The sequence below is a fragment of the Hoplias malabaricus genome, chromosome Y (assembly GCF_029633855.1).
Source record: "Hoplias malabaricus isolate fHopMal1 chromosome Y, fHopMal1.hap1, whole genome shotgun sequence".
In the NCBI taxonomy this organism is placed as follows: Eukaryota; Metazoa; Chordata; class Actinopteri; order Characiformes; family Erythrinidae; genus Hoplias; species Hoplias malabaricus.
The window spans coordinates 12,930,176-12,944,236 of record NC_089820.1 but is presented as its reverse complement, the minus strand read 5'-3'; the positions used below and the strand labels follow the sequence as shown (position 1 = coordinate 12,944,236).

The 14,061-nt window shown below is 38.1% G+C and overlaps 1 long non-coding RNA gene across 1 annotated transcript; it reads left to right on the top strand.

Moving 5' to 3' along the window:
• The first annotated feature begins 2,024 nt into the window (after positions 1-2,024).
• Positions 2,025-5,186, top strand: LOC136679713 (uncharacterized). The gene is made up of 3 exons (XR_010796573.1): positions 2,025-2,153; positions 3,370-3,503; positions 3,719-5,186. It is a non-coding gene; the product is annotated as an uncharacterized lncRNA (long non-coding RNA).
• The last annotated feature ends 8,875 nt before the right edge of the window (positions 5,187-14,061 follow it).

Below are 14,061 nucleotides of genomic sequence, written 5' to 3'. Positions count from 1 at the left end.
GTTTTTTTCCATTCTGTTAAAACTGCTGCTTATTCAATAAAGCTGGAATTTACAGAGTTTTCAGTTATATTTTATTAAAAAAATAAAAAGACAAATAAAAACTTTTACACAAGGCAGCATGGTGATGCAACAGGTAGTGTCATTGTCACACAGCTCTGGGGTCCTAGGTTTGTGAGTTGGTGTATGTGTGGGTTTCCTCTTGAGTGCTCTGTTTTTTTTTCCATTATCAAAAAACGCACGTTAGTGAGTGGTTTGGCTCCTCAAAAGTAAGTGTGTGTGTGTGTGTGTGTGTGTGTCACACCCTGTGAAGGACTGGTGCCTCCTCCAGGGTGTGTATTTGCCTTGCACCCAGTGAGCCCCACTGTGACCCTGAACTGGATAAGCAGTAATGAATGAAGGTACTTTTACACTGTCAAACTTTTGTGGACACAGACTTGTCCCACGTTTCTTGTAAAATTAAAGGTATTAAAAGGTAGCCTGCCGTCCTTGCTGCAGTAGCAGCTTCTGCTCTTCAGGGCTATGTGACTATGTGAGAACGTTGATATTCAGTCACAGGAATATTAGTGAAGTCAGGTACTGATATTAGATGTTTATCTCTGCATCAGAAATGTCACTCCAACTCAACCCAAAATGCTGTAGAAAATGCAGGTGCACAAGAGAAATAACTTTGAATGGAAGTCAGAGGTCAGTAAAAGCATTTTATTCAAAGTAATTTTGGAACATTTCTATTGGTCCATTCATCATTGGTCCATCACATTTACACAATGTGAAGCACAGATTATGTGTTTCAATGATTTGGTAAACGAAAAATAGGGATACATGTTTTACAATGAACAGCAGCGATATGTTTAACTTGAGTGCATTTTTAAATGTGACTTGTGCTAGTCATAACATTCCATTGACTGTACTCCCCCATAGTGCAATTTGTCAACAGCTTAGCACAAAGTGACAGTATCATTCATCAAGCATTTCCACAGCTGTCATATTCATTGTGGACAGACTCTCAAACCACATACTTCTCAAAATATCCATTAATAAGATAGATAGATAGATAGTTTACAAATAATGCCATGTCAAAGTCATGAGTATGTCTCAGTGAAATCCCAAGGCTGGATGGATGTGTGGAAAATAAAGTCTGTAGACAACTCCACTGCATCTCTTTTGCGAAAGTGGACAATGAGTGGACATCAGTGGGCTGAATGTCCCTGTTTGTAGCTTTCTGCACAAAGTCAGATAAAAGGTAAAGTACAGGAACGTTATTATCACAAGGTAAAAACAGTGTAAATGTACCATTTAAAGTACAGCAGTAGTTTTAAAGTCTATTTGTGTAATGTACTAAAGGTACATTACATTCCCTTCTCCAGAAGGAGAGAAGCATATTAGTAAGCTTTGATCACAGTACTGTGCAAAATAAAAACATATGTCCTGGAGATGAAATGGTACTTATGACATCAACACAAATTTAAAATCAACAATTAATATGGTACAATTGTGTTCCTTAACTAAAAGTATTGAATGTGTGCCTCGAGGGTACCACCACAGTGACAGTTTCTCTGAGAGTACAGGAGGACTCACTCTGGGCTTGCCCAGGCCCGTTACTGACACTCCAGTGAAGATCCCAAACATTTCATTAAGTGTTGCAATGAATCGGCATCAGTGAGATCATGATCAGGTTCTGAGTGGATGGATGACAGAGGAGAGTGTGAGGCCTGGACTCAATGAATCCTTTTCTTCACAATCCAAGAACTTCACAGGAAAGTGTTACTTGCTTAATTAACTAATGGAGGTTTGTAGAAAGCACATTAATTAAAAATGTCGAGCCTTATGTGCTGAAAAGGTAACCACCAAGCTGTTTTTTCTTAAGAACCTGTCTCCATCTTCATGTGAGTCCTTATCTGGAAATTTATCAGTATTAAGATACATTTGATAACAAATAACCAAAGAGGAAAGAGAATATTTGCAGAGTGACTGCTATAAACTTGTGGTGAGGAGATAAGAACACGTCACATTTCACACTGTGACAAGCCCCTTTGGGATATAAGCACGTTTTTGCTCTATTCTGCCTCACACACTTACCCATTGGGTTAACTGGTTAATTAGTTAACTGAAAGCTTGGAGATCCTTCCAAATTTGCCTCATGAAATCCACGGCAGGTAAAAGTACTGTCTGATTACTTTTTGTGTTGTTAGGTTTTGCTTTACATGCTAACCTCCAGACGTGGGTAATAAGTAATTAAAATTTGTTTAATCATAAATTACAGATGAAATGTGTACTACCTTAAGTGTTATCACACTGTAATACTTTTACACAAGTACAGTAAAGTGGAAATTTGTTAAAGTAAAGCAAGAATTTAGACTTCAACATTTTGATAAATATATATATTATATATTTAGTTCAGCTTTTTGGGGCAAGTGACTTTTAATCATTTATTCAAACGTGGGCAATTGCAATGGTAGGAGTCTTGCCCAAAGAATCTTATTAGTGTAGTGTGTAGCCAGTAGCATATTGTATGGTATAAAATGTAGCAATGTTCCCTATGCTACATAGTTATGTTCCATGCCAACAGCATCTGTGCTGTTCTATGACTAGTCAAACCACTGGTAGTTAGACCAAGAATGTATTAGAAAAAAGCAACAGTACACACATCAAGGAAAAATACATCATACGAACTTCAGTTTCTATGACGCTAGCTGCAGACTGAACTAATAAGTCCATTGTGTTTTTTGGTTGTTTGTTTGTTTTGTTGTTGTTTCTCTTTGTGGCTCTGGCTATTGTGTAGTATTTTTTAGTTCTTAATTTCCCAAGTCATTCATGTCTGTAACCGGAATCATTGGGCACAAGGCAAGAACATTCCCTGGAGGGGGCACCAGTCCTTCACAGGGCATCACACACCCACACATTTACTCCTACGTGTGTTTTTGGACCGTGGGAGGAAACCCATGTGGACACGGGGAGAACACACCAAACTCCTCACAGACAGACACTCAGAATGGAACTCGAACCCACAACCTCCAGGTCCCTGTAGTTATATGACTGCAACACTACCTGCTGCACCACCGTGCCGCCCTCCAAGCTGCTCAGCTCACCTCTATTAATCTTAAACATTGTTCATGTGACGTGTGGCATGGTGGCGGAACAGGTACTGCCCCGCTCCAGGTGAGTGTCTCTGAGGATGATGGTGTGTTCTCGCCGTGTCTTTTGCCATAGACCCACCACAGCTGGTTAGAGACAATGAATGAATGAATGAATTGCTCATGTGATGTTAACTAATTACATGTTACACATTTTTTGCTTGACAAAATACTTCAAATTTATACAAGAGAAACACTGCAATGTTTTAAAGCAAAATGTCCTTTTCTCTTTTTTTAGACTACCTGAAAGCATGCGTAGGGCTGCTGTTCATACAGCTCTTCTGCCTTCCTGATGTTATAATCGTCAAATGTGAGGGGCATGATATATTAACAATAACGAAGAAAACATTGAATGATATTTTACATGAATATGTGAGTATTGCTAATGTACATTCTTAACAAGCGTATAGTTTTTATCCAAACAGTTGTGTATGTATGTTCATACAACACTTTCTACTCAATCAAGGGAATAAATAAGGGGTCATAATCATCTTCAGTTTCTTCTCTTCTGAGAAGGCTTTTACACTAGAACCTTTACTGGAAAATGTATTGTCTGTTTTCACTTGTTTTATTTTTTTGCCCAACAGGGGAAATTACGTGCATCTGGGGACAAGAGCACAAATACAAATATAGATTTCCCACAGCTCCACTTCAACTCCACACCACACCAAGTGAACAGGTCCGCTCTGTGTGGGGTCAGCTTTATGGAATACGTACTTAAACATTTTTTGGAACATGAAGAGAAACTTAATTATGATAAAAATCCATTGCTTGGCAATTTAACCATTGCCATTCATAGAGTGGGGAAGCACCTGAAAGAGTGCCTTGAATATACCCTGCACAAAAAATGTGAAAATTATAAGCCCTATCCAGAATTTCCAAAGGATAATGACTATGAGGTAAAACAGTGGAGCATGACTGTTGTTAAAAAATCGATGGAGTTCCTCGATGAACTGCACAAATTCCTGAAAAATAAACATGGTATCTGCACAGTTCCCTTTCAGTAAAGATACAAGGTTTTATTCCAAGTGTCCAATCTGAATTGGGCAAGTACAGATGTTTAGAGCACACTGATAGACTCTGTGTTGACAGATAGGTGAATTGTCTTTCTCCTTTTTTCCAGTTCAAATTAATTACTGTGTAGACTCAATGTGGCCTTTAATGTGCACTGTTCAGTTATAAATGATCCATATTAGATGTTTTTAATTGGCTTCCAAAATTTTGCCAGAATAGTCTTTCCTTGATCAAATCCTCTGATTTTTAAAGTGAGGTCCTATAACCCATTATAATGTGTGTTCATAAGATCAATAGTGGCCTGTACCAACATATAGTATAATGAATACTAAATCTGACATTATGAAGTAATAATGTAAATGTTTAAGTAATGGTGTAAAGTTTTGTAAACACTCATTGTCCATCCATTTGTATGAACATTTTATGATAAATTGCTGGATAGACATGGTCCCAAATCGTCCCAAATGTGTGAATACATTTATTAACATTATTTAATAAAATATTCCAGTCATCCTCCTTTTTGTTTTAGTGTTTTTTAGTTAGAAAACTACTGGAGAAAAAAAAGCCCAGTATGCACTGATATAACGAAACAAAACAAAGGACAAAACCTTTGATTTAAAAGAACCATTTCAAATTTGTTTTCAATCTACATGGCTGTAAGTAAAGTGTATGAAATAATGTAATTTCATTTGCTTTATCATTAAAAACCTGTTTCTGTTTAACATATGCCCAGACATTACAGGATTTGTGTAGAGTCTCCAGTTTGTTTGTTTTATTTGTTTTTTAATAACTTGTATTAAATCCATTGTATTAAAACTGCAGTGTCTTCCATAACATTGGAATTTACACTTTGTTTTTACAGATATATTTGTTAATTACTGAAATCATGAAGCCTGTTGTGGTCTTGAGTTATCATTGAGCTTGTCAATTTGTTTTGAAAGTACTTACTCAAAGGAGCAGTCATTCATTTACTCCAATGGTTCCTCTTCACATTACACAGCTATTATATTGACATCTACTGGCCTGGATGTAATAGAGAATCTGTACTAAACCCATTTTAAGGTTTTCAAAATTCTTTATTCTCATTTCAGCTATTAATTATAATACCATAAACAGTGCATTGAACAATAAAGACCTTTTAAACTGACATTTAAAATATGGCCTCCTCCATCTGGGGACACAATAAGTGGTTCTCAATCTTGGTCCTGGTTGTATTCCTCTGCGTACTCTATGGAGAGAGATTTATGGAGAGAGAGTAGTCTCAAAATACTGGATAAATGCGTAGTTGTTAATCCACAATTTAAACACAAGTCACAAATATGCTTCACTATTCACAAACGAATATACACCAGTTTATGTTTCATGGTCTGTAATTTGTACCAATACAGTTAAAATCATGAACGCATGTTTTTTTTGTTCATAGATATATCATAATTTTATGCAAAAATAAAAAGTTTAAAATTACATTACTTATATTTGCAAAGTCACAAAGCTTGTTCGACTTCACCCGGGACTATGCAGACAAATCGGCATCTGTTTCGGTGCCGTGTATGCGGGATAATGTTTTTGTTCGATTTGTGTCTGCACCTGTAATACGTCACACACCGTGTTACAATCTTACTAGAGTGAGGCGGATGCAGGCTCCTGAGCCAGTTGCGGCAGTTGCTCCACAGGAGCTGTGTGAGACGAGCGACAGCCTGATGATGACAGAGCTTAATCCTCATTGGCTAGAAACTGCGCTGAAACTTATGACGTTTGTTTCTTTTAGTTCTAAAATGTCAATTTCAATTATCTCACTTAAAGGCCCTGCATGTACAGTAATAATGTCATGATCTCTCATTGAGTGAATTTATTTACTTTATAATTTTAAATATGATTTAGTTCATGTTATGAAATGTTGTGAGATCTGTCAGAGCTCACATGGGCTGCAGGTGGTTACTGTCCATGTTGAAGGCGCTTTTCTACACTCCCCTCCCATCTGCAGCCAGCTACAGTTCAACTCAAACAAGCCTAATGTCTCAAAACAAAATGTCCAACAAAAATACATTACAGAAAACAGGTGAGTGACTTGATCCACAAATGCAGATTCAATTCTTTGTAAATAAAATTTAAATTTGCATAAAATTATAATATATCTATGAAAACCAAAAACACATGTTCATGATTTTAACTGTATTTGTACAAATTACAGACCATGAGACACAAATTGGGGTATATTTATTTGAGAATAGTGAAACATATTTGAAAATATATGTGAAAATATATATGAACTCACTGTTGGAAAAAAAAAAGGAATCATGTCACCAAAGGGTTTGGTAATCGATGAATTATTCACAATTTAGTTTCAAAACTTCCAGTAATCTGAATAAATAACTATACTGTTAATCTAAAATAATAATACATTCTATTTAACTAAAATCTAGACTAAATCTACACTAAATTCTATAAAAGAATTGTCTGAGTCAACTAAAATATACTGATTATCCAGCATCTATACAAAATAATAGCAACATTGGGTTTCCCAATAACTATTATATGAATGCTTGCCTTTAAAATAATTACATTAGGTTATATTAAATAGCAGAATACATAAATATAATTAAACAGCACTTTAGCATGTAATACTCCTGATCTTATTAAACTACCTAGACAAGTTTACATAATATTACATTAGTACTTAACCTTAAAGGTCATCCCAGTATTGCAATGTTTTTTGAAATTCTATTCAATTCTAGGTTGCCTATACTGTGGACATTACCTAAAACAATAATAATACGTGTATACCATCTGATATATGATTAAAATAACTAGATAAAATAACCAATTTAACCAATTTAAACAATTACTATATATATATATATATATATATAATTAGCAAATTCAGCATCTGGTATGGACACTATCATATCTGCATGCATAGAAATATCATCTTCAACAAAAAGCATGAAATGAAACAGGAAAGCGCTTAATGTCACCAAGTCTTATGTCTATACATAGGAAAGTCATGACATCTCGTTCCTGCAGGTTTTTCCCCAGTTTACATAACAGCTGAAGAGTTATATTCTAAAGAACATATTAATAATATGCTTGTTTCATTAGTCAATCTCATAAAAAAAACATCAGGGAAAGGAACTGAATGATTTGTTTATATTTGTTTCTCATTTTATTTAGAGTAATATATCTAAAGCATTATCGGTACCAGTATAAAAATAAAAAATACATTTATAAAGGTTTATGAATGGTTTAAAAAAACCTGTTTATTACATTTTTATTAATAAGATTATAAACACATTAAATTTGTCCCAACTTAATGGTTTAAAGCAAATCCATCAGCTTGGCTCCCCGAACATTTGGCATAGTTGGCAGGATCAGCGATTGAAACAGAGCCCAGAACTCAGAGATTGTTATTGTTTTTCTTTTGTTTGTTTTTTTTGGGATAGAATGATGATGCCAGTGTTTCCTTGTGTCCCTTGGGTACCTCAATTCAGGGGTGGTGAAGATGCCAGTATATATGGTGATTGGAAGGAACAAATTCAAGGGCTATTAGAAATACAGGATTTAACAGAAGCTAAGAAAACACAGCTTTTAATGAATACTTTAGCTGGGGAAGCAAAGCGGGAAATCAGCATTTTAGAAGTAGGTGAAAGAGATACAGCAATAAAAAATTTTCAACAACTAGATGCTCTTTTTGCTGCAGATGTGCCCCTTCCAATTTTAAGAACTCTTTTTTTTTGTAGTAAGCAGAGATCTGGAGAAGCTTTTTAAAAATGTTGTATTATGCTTGCACAAGCTCTTTTGTAGGTTGCTGGGGTGGAGCCCAGAGGAGACATTTACTGAAGTTCTGCTAAAGGACCAGTTGCGCCTTGGGTTGGAAGATGGAACTTTTCGCTCAGCATTACAGACTTATGCACGCCGAACGCCTGTGGCCACATTCCCTGAGTTATATCAAGAGGCCTTGATGTTGGAACTGGAATATGGGCCTAATAGGTATGATCTATCCTGTGCAGTAGCGCATGAGTCACAGTCTCAGTCCCTGCTTCAACAGGCCCAGTGGAAGGCTGAATTAAAGAGAGAATTAAGGGAAGAAATGTGTGGACAAATGTGCAAAATGGCGTGATAGGTAATCCAAGAGCTACAGCCCATACAACAAGAGACTAATGCCACTGTCGCTGCCTCCACACAGAACGCTCGTCAAGCAGTGTCTCCTGGAGTGGCAAGTAGGAGGGAGTTTTGAGACCTTTATCAGTGGGATTCAGATGGTAAGCCCATTTGCCAGCATTATAAGCGTGTAGGCCATTTTGCTATGGCCTGTGGCAAGTGTCTTCCGCTGCTGGACCAACGTTAAACTAGCTTGCCCTGCTGCAGAGGTCCAGGCGATGGGGCCCATGGTCAGGGAGGAGGATAATCTGTCACTCGAGCTTTCATCAGAACATGTCCCTTAGTTGACCTTTTAATTAGAGGTGGGCGGATCGATCCAAATGTTGATAATATCGATACCAATGCTGGTATTGGTATTGATTAATACTTGTGGAAAAAGATCGATACTCAAGACTTTTTTCTTTCCCACCGCTCTGCCGCTAAAGTCTGTGCGCGAGGTAGCACAGCCACCCTCCCCCTGCATAGTCACGTTGCAAGGAGAGGCACACATGCCCCCCCCTCCCCCTTCATGAGTAGCAGCCCCCCCTCGTAAAATTGCAAGGAGCACCCCCCCTCCCCTTCTCCCGTCTTTTGCTTCTACAGCTGCATATGGCGAAGACTTCCGGTATGGGTATCGATATTAATAATGGTTTGATAACAAAACTCCCGGTATCGTCCACTTCTACTTTTAATTGATGATGTAAAATGTGTTGGTTTGCTTGATACGGGTTCCCAAGTAATCTTAGTGCTTAAAGGTCCTGTCCTCATCTTTAAGGCTGCGAATGGGCTGGAGATCCCTTATGTAGGCTATGCCACAATGACCTTTGAAATTTCAGGAATGTTGATGCCTGGTTGCATTGTAGTTATTGTAAAAGATGAGTGTTCTGCCCATCCTTTAATCATGGGTATGAATGTTTTGTTGACATGCTGGAGTGTTGTGTTTCAGGATCAGAGGTTACTGACACATGCTCCTGCAGACAATCAGAATGCCAGCAAGGTGTGGCAACAAGCCCATGCTATTCATTCATTATCTGTATCCGCTTATCCAATTCAGGGTCGCGGTGGGTCCAGAGCCTACCTGGAATCATTGGGCGCAATGCGGGAATACACCCTGGAGGGGGTGCCAGTCCTTCACAGGGCAACACAGACACACACACACATTCACTCACACACTCACACCTACGGACACTTTTGAGTCACCAATCCACCTTCCAACGTGTGTGAAAACCCACCTTAAAGTGAAAAATTGTGTGAGCTTGAATAGGGACATTGCCCCAAGGAAGGAAGTACTAGAATTGAAGAGACCCTAACTACCTTGACAAAAGCAGAATGGTTCAGTACCCTTGATCTAGCAACTGGTTACTGGCAAGTTGGGGTACATCCAGAGGACCAGGCTAAGACTGAATTCACCACCCCTCTGGGCCTATTCCAAGTTCGTCCGATGCCTTTTGGACTCTGTGATGCTCCAGCAACTTTTCAACGCTTGATGCAGCATTGTTTATGTGGACCTGTGACTGCACTTTTATTTGTGTATCTTGACATTATTTTTTTTTCTCCAGACTTTTCAGCCCATTTGAGTCATTTGGTGCTTGTTTTTTATGGGAGAGATTAGTCTCAAAATACTTTACAAATGCATAAATATTAATCCACAAATAAAACACAAGTCACAAATATGCTTCACTATTCACAAATGAATACATCCCAATCTGTATCTCACAGTCTGCAATTTGTACAAATACAGTTACATTCACAAATACATGTGTTTGGTTTTCATAGAAATATCACACTTTTATGCAAAAATAAATACATTTGTTTAAATTTACATTGCAAATATTTGTAAAGTCGAAGTTTCAGATTTAAAATGTATTTTAAAAATGTAGAATCTGCATTTGTGGATCAAGTCACTCACGTGTTTTCCGTGACATGCATTTGTTCATTTCCTATCGGGTTTTTGGATTTTGAAACTTTCCTTTCGCATTTCACCCGATCCACAAATGTGGCCAGCAGGCGAACAAGCCAATGCTAGGTGGCACTGTTTTAGGTTGTGTGGGGCCAAGTTATATAGAGACGTTTTTGCGCAACATTTAATGTGGAAGTTCGAACAAAAAGCCCCCAAGCAGCTGAATTCAGCTTCATATCACAGACAGTTAGGAGCGGGGATTACCGTGGAACACTTTTAAATGTGCCATAAGTTTAACGACGTTAAAGTCCAGCGGAACTTCCCTAATTTTGCTGCAGACTAGGGTTGTCAAATAAAATACATTAAAACCATCGCGTATTTGGACAAAAACCGTATTGCTTCCTGGACTGATACGGGACTGATATGTTTCGTAATTTTGAGATTGGATTTTTAAAACGGGTGATTTGTTTCAGACAGATGCTCTCCCTCAGCCGCAGGGAGGGGCAGATACCCCATGGCTCCAAAACAGAATATGTGCTTCTAATTGGTCATCACTTTTATTTAGCCAATCAGCAGCCAGAGTTGTCTGTCATTTACTGCAGCAGCCAATGGAGTCATAGTTCCGCCTACTGGGGGTTGTTCAGCTGCGGCCTCTGTTCTGAGACACTGGAGAAAACAACAGTGCCACCCAGTGGTGGCTTTTTCGCCTGCTGGCCACATTTGTGGACCAGGCTGCATTTGTATTTAGATCAGGTGAAATGCGAGACGAAAGTCTCAAAATCCAAAAATCCGCAAGAGGAAATGACCAAATGCACGTCACAGAAAACACGTGAGTGACTTGATCCACAAATGCAGATTCTACATTTTACAAATAAATTTTAAATTCGAGACTTCGACTTTACAAATATTTGCAATGTAAATTTAAACAAATGTATTTATTTTCGCATAAAATTGTGAAATATCTATGAAAACCAAACACATGTATTTGTGAATGCAACTGTATTTGTACAAATTGCAGACCGTGAGACACAGATTGGGATGTATTCATTTGTGAATAGTGAAGCATATTTGTGACTAGTGTTTTTTATTTACGTATTTGTAAAGTATTTTGAGACTAATCTCTCTCCATAGCCCAGACGCTCACATCAAAGGCGAGACGCTGCGGGCTCCAGGGCTGTGTATGATCAGGCTCGGTGTGAGTACTGCAGCCTTAAATGTTGTGATGTGGCCTGAGTTGTCTCCAGCTGCTAATAGTAGTCTTTAGTTGCTAACTAGGTTTTAGCCTTCCTGCTTGGAAACCGCATTTTATTTAAACTCATTCTAATAGTTCTAGATTACTGCCGGCTGTTTTACTGTTTAGATTGTTTAGAGCACTGGAGTGGACGCGACGGAAGGGTGCCCGTGAGACTGAGACCGTTGCTGCCTAAGGAACTACCTGCCGTGGCCTACAAAAAAGAGTCTCTCTCTCTCTCTCTCTCTCTCTCTCTCTCTCTCTCTCTCTCTCTCTCTCTCTCTCTCTCCCTCCCCTGGACTGGCGCTGAGATTGGATAACAGTTTTATTCTTTTATTGACTGAAATCTACAAATGAGATTTTTTTAAATAAATAAATATTTGTATGATTTGGAATCTGTTTGGTCTATGAGTTGCTGTGCAAATTCTTGTTTCCCCTGATTAAACAAGGTTTTTTTTTCAAAGCTGCAGACGAGTTGAGTTGGGAAGAGTGAATTAGGCACTTTTTTTATTATTATTTTATTATTATTATTATTATTATTATTATTATTTAATATATCATGTGGTAAATTTCCTCCCTGGACTATTTGGCAAACAGGTCACAGTTGCCCTTTCTATTTGTTATAACTGATTATTAATGACTATTAATATAGAGATTTTAAACCACTTATAAACCTTTTATAATTTTTTTTTATAATACTTCACAACATTTTACAATGAATAGATGTGATCCAAAATGACTTTTAAGACAAAGATGTAAGATACAATACATGAGGTCCTCGGGTTACATCAGCCCCGAGTTACGATGTTTCGTGGTTAAGACACATCTCCCATTTACTGTATAAAGCCTTGTTTCGACTTAAATGGTTTTGCGTCCTAACCCAGTAAACAAGGAACGTCCCTCGACGTTCAAAATAGGTCTAAAAATAGTCTGTCCGTCAAGGACATATTTTAAACGTCAATGGACGTCCAAAATCCGTCTTAATAAGTTAGTTAAGTGGTGACCAATCGATAACGTCTGTGGACGTCCAAAATGCGTTTTATACAAGTAATTTATTTCGGGAGAAATTAATAACGTCAACGGACGTCCAAAATACGTCTAATAGTCGTCTTTTCAATGTCTGTGTTTGGACGTCTTTTCAACTTTCATTTTCAACCTTAAGAGAACGTTGATTAGACGGCAGTCATTACGTTATTTCAACGTTGAATCAACGGCTAAATGTTTACTGGGAAACGTCATAACGCGAACTTCGTGTTTGGTGTGCGCGGCGGAAGAATACACGGTTACGCGGCTCAGGACCGAGGTGTTTTTCGATAAATACTTTGTTAGGATAAGTGCTTACAGTATGTTATTTATGTACAGTGTAGACGTACGTTCTGACTTACACCGAACATCGTTTTTTACGGCGCGACGTAGGAATGGATCAACGTCGTAAGTCGAGGACCCCCTGTATATGATATGAACCCACAACCCCAGGACCCTCTTGCACCTCCATGCTGCTCCTGTCAGTGTTTTGTTTTTCCTGTGTTCTGGTACCATTTTGTTTTAGTCTAGTTCTCTTGTGCTTTGGTAGTTACACCCCTGTGACTTGTTTGAATCATCCCCAGGTGTTTTGTGTTCCCTAATGATTTATATTCCTGGTTTCTTGTCATGTTTTATCGACCATTCGATGTTGTGTTTCCTAGTGTCTCATGTTCCTAGCTTTCTCTGTCCTGGCTTTTGCATTTGAAGAAACATCTCCATGTTTCTGGCTCTCCTTCTTATAGTTTGTGTTATGGGTTTTGTTTGTTTGTTTGTTTGTTTGTTTTTTATAATTAATGAATAATTAATATTTGTGTTCCTGCTCAAGTTGTTTTTGGAAGGTGCTAATTGTTTACTTGAGTCATGATTTTATTAAAAGGGACAATTCTGATTCTTGAGTCTGGACTGAGGCTAATCTGCCAATTATTCATCGATAGTCACTCATAAAACCTTTCCTGTTTCAGTGAATTGCCAGCAAAACCACAGCTACCATCACTGTAAGAAACATCCGACAGCTTTCAAAGAAAACAGAAGTTTGTTGATCCATCATTGACTATTAAGGTAAAAAAAATTCAGACCTTTAAATAGCTTCAAACTGATGAAAACTGAAACAGTTGTATAGAGACATTTATAGGCTTTGTGGTGCAACAGTGGCTTTGTGTTTGCGGAATTACTAGGTGATGTCTCAGCTGTTCACATCCGGGTGTCCAAGAGAGTGGTGTGTCTTTCTCAGTGGGCGGGATGACTCTTCTTCCCCATTCTTCGTCTACGGATTAATGAGTGTTTGATAGCTAGGATAGCAGAAATGTGAAAGTTTGCTTTCCTCCAAGCATGCTGAGCCATCCATTAACAGCTGACTGAATTGGGAAGAATAATGCATGAACTCCTGAGTAATTTACAGATGGTTTAGGTGAAAATACATCAGCACAGACTTTCCAGGGAGCCCGATCAAATATGACCATTCTCTGTCCATTTTAGTGCACAGTTTCTATTTATTTTAAATTCTAAATATCCATTCATTCATTGTCTGTAACGTTTATCCAGTTTAGGGTCACGGTTGGTCCGGAGCCTACCCAGAATCATTGCACCAGGCAGGAATACACCCTGGAGGGGGTCCCAGTCCTTCA